This window comes from Apis cerana, linkage group LG8, assembly GCF_029169275.1.
Source record: "Apis cerana isolate GH-2021 linkage group LG8, AcerK_1.0, whole genome shotgun sequence".
NCBI lineage: Eukaryota > Metazoa > Arthropoda > Insecta > Hymenoptera > Apidae > Apis > Apis cerana.
This window is the reverse complement of record NC_083859.1, coordinates 11,467,360-11,485,311: the sequence shown is the minus strand read 5'-3', so window position 1 is coordinate 11,485,311 and position 17,952 is coordinate 11,467,360. Positions and strand designations below refer to the sequence as shown.

Sequence of the window (17,952 nt, the reverse complement as noted above, 5' to 3'; positions counted from 1 at the left end):
CTTCGTTTCGTTCACCAGTGCTTCTCAACCTGCAATGAAACGAAGAAATACGGAATGGAGAGTTAACGAGCGGCTATCGTTTCGAAATAACGATCAATTTCACGGGAAAGAAGGAAAGATGTTAGTCGGAGGAGAGATATCAACGTTTTGTCGGTGACACTCGTCGGACCGAGCTATTTTTCCGTTTTATCCTCCAGACCGTGGATGCATTCTTGTGGAGATTTGCTGATGGGCTCCGTCCATCGTCACGACCATTAACCATCCTGACGCAATTTTCGCCAAACGATGGAAAAACTTTTCGCTTTCGAGAACGCTGGCCGAAAGTGACGCTGCGTATAATACGTATCCGTGATGTTCGTGCTCTTCGTCCTTTTTCCTTTCTTTCTTGCGATCGAATGGATAAATCGCAGAAAAAAAAAAAGGGAAAATTAATCGAAATAAAATTAAAGCGATGAAACGCGTGGGAATCTAAATAAGATGTATCTGCGTCGTGATGATCCTTTCGAAAGTAGATTCCGAATCGAAGAATGTTCTTTTATCGCTCAAAGTACACACGAATTACCGATGGATCCTTCCGTTCGTCCTCTCAACGATTCTCAACTACCTTTGTAAAAAGCGTTTAATCGGAAAAATGTTCATTTAGAACTGGACCCAATTAGTTCGGATTTCAAACCGTTTCTACGCTGTTACACACATTTTCAGGAAACGCTTTCGATTCGTTCTCTTTCAATTCGAATCTTTGCTTATCTATCGTATTATTTACATTAGTTATTAAACGTTAATTCAATTTATCATGTCGAGAAGCGAATGGAATTTTAGAAAGCGTTTCCGATTTTTACTTGGAAAATTATATTATTGAAATTATTTAAAAATTTATATCGCCGAAATGAAAAACGGAAGAACGTTTAACAAGCGGGAAATGGCAATTATTTGAATAACTATTCGAGGTTCGAAACATCTGTGTACATAAAGTGAAGAAAGGGAATTTACAATTGAATCGAGCTCTCGATGCAGTGTGTTAAGAAGAATATACAATACTCGAGCAAAGAATACTGGTCTTGATCCTCTTATACCGCTAAAGAAGAAACATTTCCGTTAGAAATGGGAATATCCACGGTGCTTACGATTTAAGTGGCATGCCAACACAGATATATTCGCGTGAATCATTTCGAAACCATCTCTATCTCATTTTTCTATCCACTTTTAGCTTCTCTTCAATTTCAATTCTCCATAATAATTTTTCGGATAAATTATATCGTCTCGTTCGTTCCTCGCTTCGCTATATTCCATTTCCAAAATCTGTAAATTTTAATATTAACAAGGAAAATAATTATCAAATTCTTAGACCAAAGATTCGTACCATTTTCGAATCCATTCGATCTCGAGGAACATCGAATAATCGTTCTTCGTCGCGAGATGTGACTCGATTTAATTAAACGTTAATTCCAAACATTAATTTTGTGAGGAATAACAAAAAAAAAAAGAAAGAAAGAAAGAGAAAAAAAATATAGCTTCTTTCTATGCATGACTGTACGAGCGTTTTTTCCTCTCGTTTTCAAACTTCTCTCATTTTACTGATGATTTGCTGGAGAGCAAATCTCTCTGGTAATAACAAACTTGCCGTTCGCTCTTCTTTTTTTCATTATTCTTTCCCCTTTTCACGTAATATTATTCTTCGCGCCGACCATTTTTTTTTTTTTTATGTATCTATACAATTTATTCTTTTAATAACGCATATGAAATTATCTTGATTTGATTATTTATCTAGAATGGAAAATAAAAAAAGATTAAGCCACGATCGGGTATTTTTTTTCTTTTTTCCGTCAACTATATTTACTTGGGCGAATCGAATATCGCTAAGAGTATCGGAGGATGAATTTTGGTGCACGGTAAATGGAGAAAGCGAGGGCGAGCGTAACCTATGCAACATGAAACTTGGCTAGCATAAGCCTAACATGTTTGCGAGGTCAAGTGGGCTTTGGTCGAGTAATCGACAAGTGGAATCCCTTTAGTCCCCACATCGCATTTTACCGCTAAAATATCAACACGAAAAAGCTTTACACCGACGCCCCAGTACACTGATATTGTTTCGCTTCGATTCGCTTGGAAAAGTTACCGCCGACTTTGTCCACAATATAAAAATTATTATCAATTTTCTTCTCCTCATCCGATTAGTTAGGAAAATTTTTTCTCAAATGATATTGTTATTATATCGTTATTATTGTTGAAATTACGTAGAAAGTTTCTTTTTTTTTTTTTTTTTGAAAAGAATTTACACTGTGCACAGAATTTACATTGTATGAAAAAATGATGACGTTGTTTTTTTTCAGATATATTCGATATAAAATATTTATTCGATGGAAATTGTAAAATGATCGCGTGGTTACGTATTTTTATATATATTTTTTCACGTATTGAAAATTCACGCGCTTTTATATATATATATATTTTTTTTTATCGATACGCATTTTTTTGAATATTGCCCGTTCATCGAGCGAGAAATAAAAATTAGCTTAGGCCGAAATGCCTACCTATTAATTAGAAGTTTTCCAATCGGTAGAAAGGGGATGACGTAATGGGTGGGATATGGATTTTTCTCTAGCGATGGATTCGATTTAATCTTGAATGTACGAGTTGAAATTTATTTCGATCGAACTTTCAACCAATCCTGCCTATTTTTCTACGTATTAATGTAAAACGTTTTGCACGCTATATTTCACACTTAATAAAGCTGCGAGAGAAAAAGTAAAATTAATACGGCGTTAAAGTAGAAAATTGAAACGAAAATTTTAACTTTGCATCGACATGATCTTTTAATATTAATCGAAGGCTCGTGCTTTTGATAAAGATAAAGATCTTTTAATTTCAATCGCGGAGAGTCACGTGACAAAGGTTTGACTGTTGCCATGGAAACCGTGACACGTGTCTAATGGTATAAAGATCGGTCGAAGCGCGCGTTTTCATTCAGTCAGACACGCGTTACGGAAGAGTTTGTTTCGTGTCGATATAAAAAAAAAAGTGTTCGATAATATTAATACTTTCACCTTTTTTTATCATTATCAATATTTCTAATATCGTATTCTTTAAAATTTAATCCATTGTTGTTATTCTTTTATCTTTGTTATTCTTTTAACGAGAGAAAAAAAAATCGTAAATTCCAATCGTTTTGCAAAAACCACGATTTTCTTGAAAAAAGCAAAAAACTTTTTTCTCGTTTTTTTGTTTTTGGTTTTCTAATTTCTATCTTAAATTAATTATATTATAAATATTTATGGGCCGAAAAAAAGCATTAAATCGAGACGGTTTATTGTTTTTGTTCGAATTCATCGCTATTTTCGGAGAAAGAATATCCCGTCCTCGGGTGAGAGTAGAAAAGGGGTTATGAAAGAGACGAGAGGAAGAGGCACTCCTTTTGGAGACCACCGCTGGATGATTGCCAATGAATGCTTAAACGTAAGGTACCTGTTGATAATCGCGTGATACAATGTCTGGTGCGCCTTACTCCATTTTAGACTCGAGCTCGACTCTTCTTTGTCACGTGATATTACGTCGCTATTTTATTCCACCTACCGTAACGCTTGTCACTTTAACGTTTCGCGTGGGATATAATTTTACGACATTATTGTACGACCGAATTTAAAATGAGTTCACGCGTGACGTTAAACTAAGATAATTTTTTGCAATCGTTATGTTAACGTGAATTTTGTTATCGAGAAATTTCATCAATAAACATATTTCTCCTTTTTTACGCAAATGCAAATGCATATTGTAATTGGAAAAAAAAGGTTAGAGAAATAGAAAATTATATTTTTATATCCTACATTAATTTTGCATAATACGTATTCTTTGCATATATTAATATATATACATATATATTTTTTTGTATTTGAAAGTATTCTTCGAGCACAATGAGTGATATCAATCATAAATTTTTCGAAATTCTTTTTACTCTCTCGATTCCTTTTCGTCATATATTTTACGATAACGAATAAATATTGCATGTCGCATATAATTTACATATCATGTATTACAATATATTATTACAGCTGCATAAAAACGTCTGCATTCATTATATATGATTTTAACCGTTATCCAATCAAATCTATTCTTCGATATTATCGAAATAGTGTGAAAATTTTCGCCTAATAAATTACAAGACGCTATTTTTAATTTTCTTTTCTAAATTAAAAAAACCGTTTATGCGTAGTAATAATTAATAAGTTATCGATAAATAACCAATTGTTAAATTGTTTCCTTTTTGGCAAAAAATACTGGACGATTCTTTCGTTAGTTATCTCGAAGGCAGTACTGCTGATCGCATCGCTGCGATGAGTGATATATCGACCAATGATATCGACGCAAGAGCAATATCGACCTATGATGTCACACCGAAGATTACAGATTACTCATAGTTGCAATCAGAATATGTGTGTGTGCGCGCGCGCGCGTATGTGCATATTATATATAGAGAATATATACTATATGGAACGATTTAATATTGGAGATAAAAATTATATGAAAATAAAAAAGAATAAATATTATTATTCTTGAAAAATTTCAAATTATTCGTTGAAAATTGTAATGTATAATATATACGTAATAACGAACAAAAGTGGAGTTTTCTTAATAAAAATATAGCAGAATGAATTGAAAAGAAGAAATTCTGAACGTTTAACCAAAATCTACGATTACCGGAGAAATTTTTACTCGTAGTATTTTCCGCTGACGTGAAATGCATTGAAATATAGCGAAAAAGGTTAAAAGTCTTGCAGTAGAAAAAAAAAACTACTGAAACTTTAAAAAAAAAAAAAAAAAAAGCAAAGCCATTGCTGCTATACCAGCAAAAATTTATGTTTCTGATCCGATGTAAAATTTCACTTAACAATGAAAAATCTAGTTTTCACAATGAGAATCGAGTTTTTAATATCTCTCTAAATTAAATGCGTCGATATTTAATTTTGATAATATTGATAAAAGGATGCGATAAGCGTCTGCAATAAAATCTTCGATAAATCGAATTTTAATGTTGATCCACTTTAAACATTCACTTTCAATGATAAACTATTAAAATAAAAAAAAACAGTTTCCATTTCCGTTTCAATATTATCTTTGATATCGCGTATAAAGAGGAAAATAACGTGGAAATATCAATTGAAGTTAGAAAAAAAGAAAAAAAAAAATTTCAAATACATTTATCTATTTGTCGTCATAAATTACGAAGTAGCATAAAGTTTCGATTTCTTTTCTAGTTTTTCAAAATCTAATTTTCTCTAATGCAAGATAAAGCGAAATTTTAATTATACGAAATGTTCATCTCTCGAATCTTTTCAGAGATTTTTCATTGGAAAAAAAAAATTGTGAATATTTTACGCTATATGTTAAAATTGAAATTTTTAGGTTAGGCGAATGTTCTTGCAAGATGGAGTCAGGTTGAATGCGTTCGAGCTAGACGATGGAACAATTCCATTTAAACGCGTAATTGATCGCAAACGGTTGGCCAACCGTTGTCTCGATTCGAGCTATTTACGTGATACTCGGTTGGCCAATTATTTTGTATCATATGTTGGCATTCAAGTGTGCGCTTTGCAAAAACAATTATGCGACGCCGCGATTGGCAGACGTTCGTTTCCATGTATACGCAACGAGACCCATTAAACGACCATTTGCCACGCAAATAATAGCTGATGCGCCGATGCACTCGTTGTACTCTTTTTTTCCTTTTCCCTCTTTCTCTGCGCGTGGTGGGAGAGCACCATCTCGTTTCTCTGCCCAACGCAACGCCGCCGTCGAATTTCAGATTGCGCTTTAATATCGGCGCCCGCTTAATCCGCGATGACGGTTTTTCTGGGATTTCGTCGCTTTATTACAAAAAAGCTTCGCCTCGGTGGACGGCAGATGTCACGTGTGCTTTTTTTGTTGGCCACCCTGTGTGAACCGCTTCCATCTCTATGCCGCCGCTGCGCCGTGTCGTAACTCGTTCGTTCGCTTCCAATTCACTTTTAAAATGTGTTCTCGTGGACAATTCTGCGTGTACCATTGAACAGTGAAAATGACCGTTTCGTCCATTCTTCTTAATTCTTCTTTGCTTTTCTTTTCGCGATTAAATCGATTTTTCTTCCGTTCCATAGTTTTGCGTTCATTCACCGTGATTCTATTCACAAGTTGGAAACTTTGCATCGGAAAAAACGAAGTAAGAGAAAGTACGTTCTTTTTTTTTTTTTTTTTCTATTCATCATTTTTCACTTACTTTTTACTTACGCGTGATAATTGTTGTTAATTAATCACGGTGTGTAATAGTTAGATTAGGTTAGGTTAGATTAATACAATATTATTATACACAAATTATAACGATTTATAAACGAATATAAAATAAAAGATGGAAAATATTACTGGCAGAAAATATATTGGAATATTTACTCCAATTTGATTTATAATATGGATTGCAAGAACGAATAAAAAGTGCTGAATGCGCATTCGTTCCCGTTCTTCTTTTCATTAATCCATGAAACCATAAAGGTAACAATAGGAAATACATTTTTTTTTTATCGATTTTCAAATCAAATTCGAATTTGTTAAGAATTGTATTATTAACTTTAACGAAAAATCTAACTTATAAATTTGTTAACGGTAATAAGATTTTAAATTCGATAGAGAGAGAAAAATTTTATTTCGCCATGAAAATGTTCGCCGAGTAACATTTAGTTGGAAATTCAATATCAACTCCTTGATATTTAGATTGATGGAATTGTTGATTAAATAAGAGTAGTCCGATTTTCGTAACTAAGGCAGATGCTCGAAACACTATCCTGACATTGATCTAATAATGTAGTCCAGTAATTAACGAGATAACCTCATTTTGTATTGTTTCTTCGTCGAAGAAGATTCACGTTTCGAGACGTTAAATCTGATCAACGTCGACAGAAATTCTCCATCGCGTCATCGATTAGATAATTATTTCTTTCTAATTATTATTTTACACACGATAAAAATTAAATTTCTCTTTGAATATTTTTCAATTCATTTTTATTGTCAAATTCCAACGTATCGAACCAGAAAAAAGGTAATAATTTTGACGTATCATAATTCAACGTTGTGTACAATTTTTCATTATTGTTTCGATAATTTGATATTACCATTTGAAATATTGAATGTTGAATCTAAATGATATTTTATTTTTCAAAAAAAAAAAAAAAAAAAACAGGATTAACACACTATTTGTTTCAATCAACAGAAATATACATATATAAATTTGCAATGTTACGTTTTAAACAATTTTTATGTGAAATTATCAAAATTTATTTATAATACCGAAACATTTTATTTTACATTTTATGCGTCCTTCCAATCTGTTTCTCGATGTTTTTACGATATTTTATATTTCGCGTTCATATAAACACGAATGATTTTCGGAGAATTTTTATTTTCGTATTTTATATTTTCTAATTCCGTACATCTTCGCTATTAAATTCAAAAATTTGAGTGCACGTAATTTCGAAAATCTATTTACGCCGATTCTTATCTGCAATTCAGTTTTAAAGCAGTCGAAAAAATATTTTTCGAAAAGAAACATCGGATCGATGCATTTTTTTTTTTAAGAATAAAAAAATTTCTTATTAATGATTTATTACGTATGAACATATCGCGAATTTTTTTATTCGCAAGTATAACCGAGTTTATTAATATTAATTTTAACAAGTTAGGATTTAAATAGTTAAAATTTATTTCATTTTCCATAAATTCCAAATCATATTCTCCTTTTCATTTGTTTAATCTTTTAAAATCTCGGATTAAAAATAATTTCACTTTAATATTTCATTTTCCAACTCTAATCGTTAATCCCCGAATTCCAAGAGCAAAGAAGCTATTGATTCGATCTTTTCAAAGTTATCAGAGATACATACCACCGCGTATTTTCTCGTTTTGAGTTTTGTATTCTTATCGCAAGTTGCACGGAATCTGGGGAAAATCGAACGGAATAAAATCGAAGGTAAATGTAAAGTTCAGCAATTCCGTATAACGGAATAGAATCGTGGAATAAGAACAAAATCGATCTTCGTACGGTACAATAGCGTATATATCCGGCGACAAATTGTACATATTGAAACGAATTTCGAAGCTCGCCGACCGATACTTCCTATTCTCTCTGCGTAAAAGGGTAAAATTCGAAAAATCTGTTAAAATAAATTTTTCGATTCGAAACCGATCTCAAATGATTTTTTGGAAGATTTGTATCAGAATTTAAAAATTAATTTGAAAAAATATAATTTCGAAGATAAACAAATTCTTTAAATGAAATTTATTCTAAGCGAGCGAAGAGAGAATTCGGTTTGATGAACGGAACGAATGACGACACGTTTTAAAAATTAACTAGTGTTCGATTAAATTGAATTACGACTCGAACGAGGGAAGCAGAAATATCTTAACCGTGGTTTTTTTAATAATTCGAAAGGAGAGAGAGAGAGTAAGGGGTATTTTTGTTCTTACTTCACAATTTCTTTCGTTTAACACGACGCGAAATCGGTGAACGTTACATCTGTTCCCAACAGTTCTTCCATCCCATTCGACTTTCCCTCGACTCGCAGTTTTCATCGTCCCCTCTCCTCGTTCGTCCCATCCCTTCCCCCTCTCCTTCGGCCACTCGGTCGCCAGAGTGGGGGAAAGAGTGGAAGAATACGGCGTGAGAGCACGCGGAGCATTTCAATAAACGACAGGAAGAATAGCAGCCGGTACATTCCTTCGTTGGATCGTCCAGAATGGCGAGCACAACCCGGTCACGCACTGTGAAACTTACTTACGGTTTTCTATCCACTCCCATCCTATTATTTCCAGTTTAAACGTTGCCAACCTTGCAGAAGATTCGAAGAACGAACGCGTAAAAGGGTCCAAGGAGTGAATAGTGTAATTTATCGTTGTTTTTGGCCAATAAATACTGGAAAGAATAAACGAGAGGAAACTGTAAGGAAAATTCGTAAACGTTCGTTTAAACGCTTTAATAGCATTTTTAGCGTATTTGTTTCTGAATTTTCTGAAACGAAATTTTTCACGTTATTATTTCCACCTTTCGTTATAACCATTTAAGGTTATCATATATATACAGTTTCTGCGAGTTAAAGAAGATTTTATTCGACGTTAACGACCCACAAATAACTTTGATTGGTCGGGGAACCGTCTATTCGCGACTAGCAATTAGCACAATCCAAGTTCGACTACTTCTTAAGTATTAAGTAGCTTATTAAGTAGATTTCTGTAAAGAGAACTTTTCAAAGAACTAATTCGTCGCAAAACTTATTATTATCGATCGATGTGCTTGAGTTTAAAAAAAAAAAAGACTCGACTTTATTCATTAAATTTTTAGATTTAAAATTTTTGAAATTTTTTTTTTTTTTTCATCTTTTCACTCAAATTCGACGAAACATTTTAATTAAATATATAAAAAAAGAGGAAAAAAAAGTTGTGAGTGTATTCGAAATATTTTAATCAATATCCCACGTCGAGGAAGAAGAATTCGAAACTTTTACCGAGCTATTCGCCAGGATGACAAGGACTTTGCAACCGAGGACGAATCGCCGAATAATCTCGAACGGAATATGAAACTAAAATAAAATTAAATTCGAAGCGACGATTTTCCAGATTGTCAGATTCAAATTTCTGGTCCATAGAAAGCAACTCGCCTTTCTTCTTTCCTTCACCATCCAAGTGTATACAATCAAAGAGTAAACAAAGAGGAAAGGAAGTAAGTGGACGGGAGGAGGGGGTGAGTGAAATTTAATTAATTGGTTTTCGATAGGAAGAGGAGGAGCTCTCGATGGCCCGTGTCGCGTAGAACGAATTTTCGCACCATGATCGTTGCACGGAAAATTTGCAACAACAGCTGCGCGACTATTACATCGTCTTTAATGGAGTGGAAAGAAAGGAAAAGGGAAAATGTTTGAAAATCGGCCAGATATTCGGGACAACTGGAATTTCCGTGTGATAATCGGTGATGCATTAAAAATCATCGAAGAAACGAATCGTCGTATCGAGCCTTTGCTAATGTTTACCAACATTATCGGAAAGATCGCGGAAAAAATCTTTTTACGGACGCTTTTAAAATCGAATATTCTTCGCGAAACAATCGAGAAGGAAATGATTCTTTCGATAAAAGCGATCGAGGGACAGTGTCAACGATACCGTTATAAAAAGTTGTTTTAAGGATTTTTCTTCGCGTTCGAATCCAGCGATGATTTATATAATACGCGTACATGTACATTCGATAACAATGCGAAGATTATAACGATTTCGCAACACGCTCGCTTGTCGATTGTTCTTTTGCACAATTTAATAAAAACGAAGAATATCGATTTCGATATGAATGTATGGTTCACCAGATATTATCGTTAAAAAATTATTATTCTAAATATCGAAGTCGAACGATTTTATGAAGATTATCATAATGGAAATACATTTTTTATCAATATATAGAACTTTTATTTTCAAAAATCATTAATTTAGGATATTTTTTGATAAATTTCTAAAATTTATTATATCAAAAATTTATTGTTCATTTTCCTTCAAATTAATGACTGTCGAATAATAATAATCCTTGTCTAAACTAAACGATTTTAAATATTGCACAAATGTGAACTAATACTATTACCAACTGTTATAGCACTATACAATCGTTTATGAGCTTTGAGTGAACGAATGGTTTGTTTTAATTATTTACGACTAATCGAGGACTGTATTACTCAATTCTATTTAATCTATATTTTAGTTCTATTCTAATCTAGAAGATTGTCGCGGCTCTTGGTTTTTCCTCCAATCATTATTTTACCGTGAAAATGCAAACTAAGAGAGGATTAGAGAAACCAAGTCGCGGTGTTTCGAAGGACAATAAGACTCTTGACTCCACAGTAGTCCGTCGCAAGACACTGGGCGCGCAAGTGATTCGTGAAGTCAGGCCATTGCTATTGTATATCTTGTTTAAATTGAAGAAAGGAATTATACTCGTAAATTATTGTTAAATTATTGAAAATAAGATTCAAACTGTTTGATCGTTTCACAAATTTTATCCTTAAAGTTTTTTTTTTATAGAGAATATGAAATTATCGTATTAATCCATGCAGAATTGGTAACATCAGAATTCTGTGTCCTTTCTTAATCATTACAGATGATAATAGCGGTGATGAAAATCGAGATGATAATATAGAACCATCCTATATATATATGTATATATATACAAAGGAGGAGGATAACTATCTTTGGATTATCAAATTTCGGCTAACATGGAATCGAGATTATTCGAAGGACACAATGAATCGAATTAAGATTCATTCAAGTTGCCGTTATCTCGAAATTATTTAAATCGATAAATTTATTAGGATTTTAATTTTAAAACGAACGAAAATTTTTAACGAAATTAATGGAAATTTCGCAAAACGAAGAAATGAAATATAATTTTCGAATGGAAACTCGCGGGTATATATAATACGATATATTAATAATATTTGGTACAATTTACCAATACGACGACGGTTCGATTTGTGGCAACAGCTTAGGAACAATATGTTCGCTATTCTCTATCGTTGGAGTTACGGTGGTTATCGGGTTTCATACTACGTGTCAATCACACTCCTGTCAAGAAACAATATCGCAGCACCGATAAGAGTGATTTCATTCATCATCGTAGAAAAACACCGGATTAATATCTTTTTTTCGTATTTGTCGCGAGGAATCGAGCTATCGTGCAAAAATCGCGTTGTATCTACTGTTCAACGCTGGAAAGAAGTCTCGTGGGACGGCACAAGGGCAAAAGGAATCCTTCGCTATCCCCACTTCAGACGCTTTGTTGACAATCCTGACACCACGCTATATAGAAGTTATAATTTGAAATTACATTTATACATTAAAAAACTATCGTTATAAATCATAATTAGTACCACATATATTATAAGAAATAAAAAATTTTTATGTTATATCGATATGTTAGAATTCTTTAAGTTCTACGTAATGTATCAAGATTTAAATACAGATGTGGTTTTTGGAAATATGTGATAAATATTATTCGAAATAAAAATGCGTGTGAAAATAGGTGTTTCCTTCCAAATTAACCAATTAGACTAGCATTCCTTCCAAGATTTCTTTTCAACGATATATATAGTACCTATTCTATTGTTTACTTTTTTTTTTATATATCGACGTGATGCAATAAATAAATGTGTAAAGATGCGTAAAATGGAGAAAAGTAGAAAAAGAATTAACGACGATTAAAACATTATCGAAACTAAATTTACTCTTGACCGACTGATCTCGGTCGATAAAGCAACAGTTTATCCTCTACAAGTTTCTACACTTTTCACAAACAGCGAATCGAGGTAAGATTCTAGTTTCAAAAGAATCTTAGGTTAGCTTTTGAGGCAGAACAATAGGCGAAATTACGAAATAATAATTCGTAAGCGATAGGGGAAACAATAGGTGGTGAAAAGCTTTGGCGATGTGAGAACGAGGGAGAGAAAAAGAGGTCGGGGAGGGAGGGTGAAGCGTTATAAATTGTTCCATATGCACTGCATTAGAATATAACGCGGCGGCTCAACCGCGCACCGGACGTACCATGTATTTATTGCGATAGGTTTTCGGGGGCAAAATGCTGCGCCGCCAAATTTATTGTCCCGCGTGCAAAAACCACTTCCTCCCCTCTCTTCTTCTCTCGATCGTTTCCCACTTTTCCCAATCATCCCAATAACCCAAGCAGCCTGTACTTTCTTTTTTTTTTCTTTTTTCCGTAACAAAGTTTTCTCAACAACAACAAGTTTAACTTCGGTCGGTAAGTTTCCGAATTCTTCGAGAAAGATCGTCGAGGAATACGTTACTCGAAACCTGTGAACTCGTATGAGAGATTTATTTCTTTGAATTCTTTTAAATGATACATGTAAGCTTCCTCGAAACTTTTACGAGATTATCTTTATCGGGAAAGGAGCTAATAGCTTTTCTTTCGATTCCATCGATCTTAATAATATTTCCTCTGATACCCACGAAAGAGGTAAATAAACGAGATCGAATATATCGATCGAGCATGTATTTTCGCTCAATATCTATTCGCGTTAATAGGTAGATACGTTAAACAAAGGGAAACAGTTTCTTCCAATTTCCATCGAGTTAAGTCGCGTACTAATCGTCTTTTTTTTTTTTTTTTCGAGAACGATTATACCTGATGGATACGATCGAGCACGCTTCACGGCGCCGTGCCCCTTTTCCATAGAAAATGGAACGAATTTTCTCCTCGATGCTTTTAACGGGCAAAATGCTTTCAGGACGCTCCGTTTTATACGTACATTCTCTCTTTTCTTCGTCTTCTTTTTCCACACACCAACGTTTCACGGATTCGGATATTCCACGCAAGGATACCTGTTATTCCACCACGGTTATTTCAAATATTTTCGTTTACATTAACATTTAAACATGTTCGACAAGAAACGATAACTTGTTCAAATTTTTATCGAGTAAGATCTACTTCGAAAAATCCTGCAATTGGAAATATAAAAAGATGGCGAAATATCGCGTGGTTTCGATATTTTTTCGGCTTGCTTCTTAAAAATAAATCGAGTTTCGAACCCTTACTTTGGATATCGGATCGATGGCATTCTTTACAAACGCACGAGAACATTTTCCATAGGAGGCGGAACAACGCGGTTTCTTCTCGATGCTTTTAGTGGCTGAAAATGCTTTCAGGATACTCGATATATACGTAATACGTCTTTTCGCGTGCACGCGCGGCTTTTTCTCCTTTTCGTATTCCTCTTTTCTCGAACAATGGCAGTTGGTTTTCATAATTTTCCGAAATTATCGCGTAAAAAATTACGCTTCGAATACGATACGAGTTTTCAGATGGAAATATTATGAATAATTTATCATGATGTACTTTAGACGCTTAATTAATAATCTTGATATTATAAATTACATAATTATAAAAAAATTTAATTTGAATATTTAAAATCGTAAAAATTATTTTCATTTATGAAGTTACATTAGGATAATTGTCTAAAACTGAAAGCTCAAATATTTTCAACTATTAATTATTTCGATATAATATTAATATATATGTAATATTTATAGTATGTTTAGCTATTCGTATACATATAATTATTATCTTCACCATTTATTTTAATACGAAATTATATTTATAAATTAAACTAGTCACAAATCATAATTAGCCTACATATATTATAAGATATAAAAAATTTTTATATTATATCCATACGTTAGAATATTCTGGATTCTATGTCTTTGCATGGAAGATATAGATCGTCGTTGAATGAGTATATGTGACAAATACCATGATAGAAACAAAGTAGGCGTTTCCTTTCAAATTAACCAATCCAGATCCAGCATTTCTTCCGCGAGACTTCTTTCCACCAGTGAACGATATTGCTCACAAGACATTGGGGCAAGAAGTGTCCTTCGCTTGTCCCCACTTCAAACGCTTGTTGACAATTCTGACACCACACACTATATAATGCGAAAGAGCTATAATTTGAATTTATTTTCATTTACGAAGTTAGAATAACTTTCGCGAAACTTCTTTTCAGCAATGAAAAGAAGTTTACATACATTCAAGTCGCATGACAAAGAAGATACTAATTGAAAGTCGACGATTTTATTAGAACAGTTTCCTTCCATTACCAAAAATTTCAAATTCACTCGTATGCACACGAAAAAGTAATCACTTATATTCCACATGCGCGTAAATTCAACGTGTATTCGTAATAGATTTTGAACCAAAGTATCGAAAAATATATTATTTTTTTCTTTCAATCCGAGTTGACAGAAGAAGCATTCGAAACGGGCAAAATGGAGGGGGTTATGCGCGTGTGAAATCGATATACCGATAATATTCGAGGCAGAGCCGTATGCCCGGTCCCGAAATTCAAATTCTCTGGTCGTCTGTGGCGCGGCCGATTATCGGTGGCGACGAACCTGACGAATATATATATATATATATCGATATATATATATCGGGTGATTAACGAGCATGCCGATAGATGCACGCTCGGCCAGCCCTCTCGCGCCCTTCTCCGCCCGTCCATAGTCGACGGATAATTTATTAAGATTCAAAAGGCGAAACGTTGCGGGCTCGATGCCAAGCCACTGTTGCTCCCGAATTCTATGGGTAATCCAAGTTCACCGATGGATTCCTGGATAATTATGTTGGACGTTTCGTTGATGCACCCGATGGCCCTTCGACCGATACTCTCGAGTGTCGTTTTATGGAAATTTAAGTCTCGAACGTATTTTTAACGAAATAAAAATTTCGTTCTTATGGTTAATGTTTAACGGATTATCAAAATGAAATGAAATGTTTTATATATATATATGTAGAGTTAATTCGTTGAAAAAGTTTGTTTTCTCCTATCTTTTTTTACAAGTCGATCCTTAAAATTTTCGACACGATGCACGATAAATTTCGAGGAAAATGAAGAATTACGCGATTGCCCGTTGTAATTTTAAATTAATCTCGATGGAAGATGGAGAAGCGATTGCAGAGTGGGGTATTTGGGGTATAGGCTCGTTGTGAGGACGAAAAAAAAGTTCTCGACTTAATTGGGGTGCGTGATATCCCCCATAGTTCTATGGAAAATTAAGACGAGCGTCTTTATAATTACATCTCGACTGGCGAGAGGGAAAAAATTTCTCGAATTAAACGGTCTAAGAAGAGTCCAATTTGTCGCTACGTTTAACAATTATCGAGTACGAACAATATTTTAACCTTAATGAAAGACTTTAATTGTTCGAGAAAATGTAAAGAGTTTAATTAAAATTGATTCTGAAAAATATTTGAATATTTCTAAAATATTCTGAATAAATGAATGAATAAATATTTAAAGCAGATTTTCTAGATTCGATGCGAGTTATATATAATCGAGAAGAATAAAAAAAGAAAAAAATTGCATTCCAAATTTTTTCACATGCGATTTAATTTTTCTAATCATTTTCTACGAGGAGAAATCATGATAATCAACTACTCTCTTACTCGTTAATTTAATCGTCACGCTTGGTATCGATTTCGGATACCATTTTTAAGGGAAATATATAATACAAATAACGCACGCATTATATGCATATTCACGTGCGATCTCGCCGATGCGCAAAACGTATGCGCAGTACGCGAATCCATATTTATCGCGAGATGTCGCTCCCCTCCATCTAAGAGGCACGCAAAGTGCGAGCGGAGAGCGTAAAAATCGGGTATCGGGGGATCGAATAAGAACGTTCGACTATTTCGATACACAAAACGGGGGACAAAAATGGCCCCGAGAGGTGTTCTCGATCCGTGATTCGCGTCCTGTTCGAGCAGTTTCAAGACACTTGCCGGCTTAATCGTCGGGTCGAGCGTTCAAGGGCGCTCGAGTGACGGGAGTGTAGTAGGTGGTACACTCTCCCTCGTGCTCGAAACAATAGATTTCGTTTCGAGGACTACTTTTGTATCGCGAAAGGGGGAAGAAGGCGAGCCGGCGAAAGGGGGGAAACGCGCATCTGTTTCTCTCCTTCAATTTTCTTCAAATGGCGAATCGTTGAGGTATTTCGTTATTTTCGATGGAAACAAATTTGGAAAAATTATCGTTTAAAGCGAATTTTTAAAGCAAATTAACGTTTCTTCAGTTCGTGTGAAAATTTATGTAAACCGGATAAATTGAAAATTCAGGATAATCCGTCTTTTATAATCGGATTCATGGCGAAACTAAAATTTCACTACAACTTTAAATAAATATAATGAAAGCTAGATATAGAATTTCTAGGTTAAATCTTGGTTAAATTGCGCGTACATCTACGCGGTAATTCATTGATAATTTGATATTCGATACGCGTAGAATGCGCCCGTATCGCTTTCGAGCGAAACATCCGCATATTGATGTCAAATTGCAACTGACATGTCCCGTTGTAATGGATCGCGGAAAACGAAGCGCGCAGCATCGAGACCTACACTTGTTATTCCGCATCGTCGTCTAAATTTATCCACGTTTTCCCCTCTCCCCTCGATCGAAGGGAATCAAGGCAACTCGTCTTTCTCTTCGAAGAAGGAACGCGTATCGTACCGTATATATCGAAATAAAAGGCAAGAAAAGAGCGTCGAGTGGTTTTCCAACGTTACGGAGAAAGCTAGGCGAAATCTCTTTCGACCCTTTTTACCTCTTTCCGAGGTAAGCTAATCCCATCAGAAGTTTTCGGTATGTTTATAATCCACTAATCGCTCGCCTTTCACCGCCACAATTTAAAACTTTCCTCACCGCCGTTTATCCTCAGCCCGCTCTCATTTGCCTCTGCCTCTTCAATCTATCTCGTCCTTCACCCTAACCCAAGACTTCATTTTGCGGCTCATAGATCGCCAAATTTCACAGAGTTCGCGCTCTCATCTCCCTCCCTTTTTTTCCTTTTCCAATAATCTTCCTTTCTTTTTCTCCTTTACGAAAACGAACAGAGAGAGAGAGAGAGAGAATCGTTTTGCCACGAAAAGGTCAATCCAATAATGCGCCATATGTTTTCGCGCGGAAACTTTGATTTTTCGATCAAGTTAGGTTAGGATAGGTGATGGAATGTTCGAAGATACGATATCCTATGGGGGAAAAAATTTCATTGAAGAGGTTCGATTCTCTTATTCCGTTACTTTTGCGTCGATTTCACGAAACGATCAGTGATATTAAATTACCTATGGGATAAATGTAAACGAGGAAGAATGGCTGCGTGCAAAGGGGATATTTGCCGAGGAGCTCATACACCTGAAATGGAAGTTTACTCACCTGCAATAACGAGCCATCCCCCGAGGCTACTATAGGTACACGTGGAATTGATTGAAAGTAAAGATAGTTTTAGTCGCTGTATAAAGAGGTTCGAAAGGATGTTATTAACCATTGGAAAACACGTTCCAATCTATAATTTCCTCGACCTTTACTTTTCCAATCGTGAATTTCATTATGGTTA

The 17,952-nt window shown here is 34.5% G+C and overlaps 1 protein-coding gene across 7 annotated transcripts in view; it reads left to right on the top strand.

Moving 5' to 3' along the window:
- The window catches only part of LOC107999967 (lachesin), a 74,588-nt gene that overhangs the window by 3,073 nt on the left and 53,563 nt on the right, over positions 1-17,952 (top strand). Inside the window, exon 1 of one of the 7 annotated variants that reach the window (XM_062078985.1) lies at positions 2,528-3,453. The exons of 3 other annotated variants lie outside the window; for them this stretch is intronic. The gene's annotated coding sequence lies outside the window, so the exon portion shown is untranslated. Of the gene's footprint in view, positions 1-2,527; positions 9,755-17,952 lie in introns of those variants that run through there. 3 more of the 7 variants (XM_062078980.1, XM_062078981.1, XM_062078982.1) reach the window with 3 other exon arrangements.